General features: G+C 49.9%; 1 protein-coding gene across 7 annotated transcripts in view; it reads right to left on the minus strand.

The window, feature by feature from the left end:
* The window catches only part of TCF4 (transcription factor 4), a 350,789-nt gene extending 348,917 nt beyond the window's left edge, over positions 1–1,872 (minus strand). For 2 of the 7 annotated variants that reach the window (XM_019640685.1, XM_019640667.1), the window contains exon 1: positions 1,360–1,871. The gene's annotated coding sequence lies outside the window, so the exon portion shown is untranslated. Of the gene's footprint in view, positions 1–97; positions 696–1,359 lie in introns of those variants that run through there. The other 5 variants (XM_019640672.1, XM_019640670.1, XM_019640669.1 and 2 more) reach the window with 5 other exon arrangements.
* Positions 1,873–2,699: the final 827 nt, after the last annotated feature.

The raw sequence follows: 2,699 nt of genomic DNA on the forward strand, positions 1-2,699 counted from the left end.
CGGGGGAGGCGCGGAGCCGCGTGCGGGGCCACCGAGCCCGAGCCCCGCGCCGCCGGGCGCATCAGCCCCGCGGAGCCCCGCTGGCGCCGGTACCTACCGCCCGCGCGCGAAAAGGGGCTCTCCGTGCACCGCCGGCGCCGAGGCAGCGTTCATGTCTAACCACTGCCTCCACCACCACCACCTCCTCCTCCTCCTGCGCCCGCGCCCGTTCCTGCTCCTTCCCCGCCGCCGCCGCCGCCGCCGCCGCCGCCGCCACTACAGATCCGCAGACACACAGCCAAGATCCCTGACTCTTAACACCAACTCTCTTCTCCGGGGAGGGGAGGGGACGAGGGAAGGGGGGAGGGGGAAACACGCCGAGGCGCACGGAATTGCAAGTTCAGCAAAGAAATGGGTGGGGGGGCTCCGGCAGGGAGATGCGGCTCACTCGGTCGGGCTGGCTGGGATGCACCCCCCCACACACCCCCCGAAAAAAAAGAAATCTGAATACCTCCCCTGCCTCGCAAAAAAATGCGAACGAAAATTCATCGAGCACCTCATTTTCCCTCAGATCGTCAGTTACAATCTGAAGCCTGAACAGTTCAGTTTTTGCCCGTTTCAACCATCGGAGGCACTTTGAAATTTATTCGAGTTTACATCCCCTCACTTCTTTCTTTCTCTGACTCTGGTTCCCTCTCACTCACACATCTACACACGGCAAAGCAAGTTTATCCTAGGCTGCAAATACACGTGATGCAAAAAGACTTTGCCAAGAGGAACAATATTTTTCTTTTCCATATATAAACCAAGCCACATTTTGCTGGGGAGATTTTCATTTCGGTAGTTTTGCGTTGGGGGCGAAACCTAAATTGCATACTTTCTTTCCCGTCCCTTTTAAGTCACAGAATAGTATAGCTGCAAACTTCGCCAAAAAAAAAAAAAAAAGCAATTTTTGAGGGTGGATGTTGTTTTGTTTTTACACTTGAGTTCCTAAGCACGATAAGTCCCCGTCCGCCAGCACTTTTAAGTTTTTAATTCAACATTTACCATTACAGGCCCTGCATACTCTTAAAACATACTTTTCTACATCACTTTTTAGAATAAAAATTAAGCTTCATAATTCTATCGTTAAATAATAACAAGCGTGCTATACCCAGTATATGCAACATACGCGATTTTAACTGTGTTAAAATACACACTCTACAAACCCTGTTATTGCTAGATGTGCGAGTACATACACAAAATGCATGCACACACTTTTTCCCATTGGCAATTATTTAATAGGTTGTTCCTTTTGTTTTAATAAAACATTGGGATCGACATTTAAAAAATTAAATTCAACTACAAACAGTTTACTCTGACAGCAAATTGTAACGTTACCTTAAATGGCCACAAATATGCTCACAATATTCCAAGGAAATTGACTTTAGAAAGAGAGACAAAAATCTTCTGCAAGTACTTAGTATCTCACATGTGTATCCCCCAAAAAAGTAATTTAACTGGTACTCAGTTCTGCTCCAGGGATATCCACAGAATACAAGATTATGCACCTGGCTCTGGTTTTTGCATTTTCCACCATAAAACTGCAACAAAATTCCCTCCCCCAAAAAAGAAATCATTAAAAAAAAATCCAACAACTTTTTCTTATTGTTTATAAAAAAAAATCAATACAGGATAGTTATAATTTTTCCTCAAACAAATCTTGGTGGTGGTTTTTTTCCTTCTCCTCTTATAAAGTCTTAAACTTGTTCCAAGTTTAGAGGTGTCTCATCATCATCCTCCTCCTCATCATCATCACCATTGACTCCCCCGTGGAGTCACATTGATAATAATAGGTTTCCCTGAAAGATACATTGTAATCCATTCACATCCGGGCACTGCGGGCTTATAAAGAGAAGGCGCTGCGGCCGCCGCTGCTCCTCCAGACAATGACTAGGGAGGGGCGGGGCGGGAGCGGGCGACCATCGAGTGGTAAACAGAGCGCCTAGAGAGGCGCCCAAGATGGCGGCGCGCGAGGGCCACGCCTCCTCCGGGAGCGGCGGCGGGTGGCCGTGCTCCGGGGGCTGTCGCCCGTGGGGCCGAATTGCAAGTCTCCTGGGGCTGGGGCCGCTCTCCGACCCCGTGTTCCTGCGTGCTGCTGCTTGCTCCCGTTCCTTGGCCTTCCCTGTTCTTTTACTCAAAAGTAGTTTCTAAATAAATTATGGAATTAAACTCCACAGACTTCCCCAAGGGAGTCAGAGCCCCTGGCTCACCCCGAGGGAGGCTCGGGAGAGGCCGCGCCGGCCTCACCCACGGAAAGCCCACGCCTGTGTGGTCCCGCCGCGTGGAGTCCGGCCTCTGAGGGAGGCTGGGGGTGTGTGGAAGAAGTGCCCTGCGCCCAGGGGTAGCTCTCGAGCTTAAGGGGGGTGTGGGTCCTCTCCTACTCCACCATCTTCTAGGCCCCTGGAAGAGGGAGAGCTTTGCAGGGCTGGGAAGCCTCCGCTTGGAACAGACCTTCACTTATTGCTTTGTAGAGTCAAATCTTGACACCATGAGCCACTACTGAATCAGCGTCCCGTTCTGCCCAAGCGATTACCTTCTGGAGCCTGTTGTGTAGTAGTCTGTGACTGCAAATGATGGGCCACTTGAAGGATTTCATAAAAATGAAAGGAATCAAGATGGAGCCACCACTAAAACCTTTTCGTTCCATCTGCAGTGCCTCGAGACACAAACTGATCGTT

Source organism: Hipposideros armiger, unplaced genomic scaffold, assembly GCF_001890085.2.
Source record: "Hipposideros armiger isolate ML-2016 unplaced genomic scaffold, ASM189008v1 scaffold_52, whole genome shotgun sequence".
Taxonomy (NCBI): domain Eukaryota; kingdom Metazoa; phylum Chordata; class Mammalia; order Chiroptera; family Hipposideridae; genus Hipposideros; species Hipposideros armiger.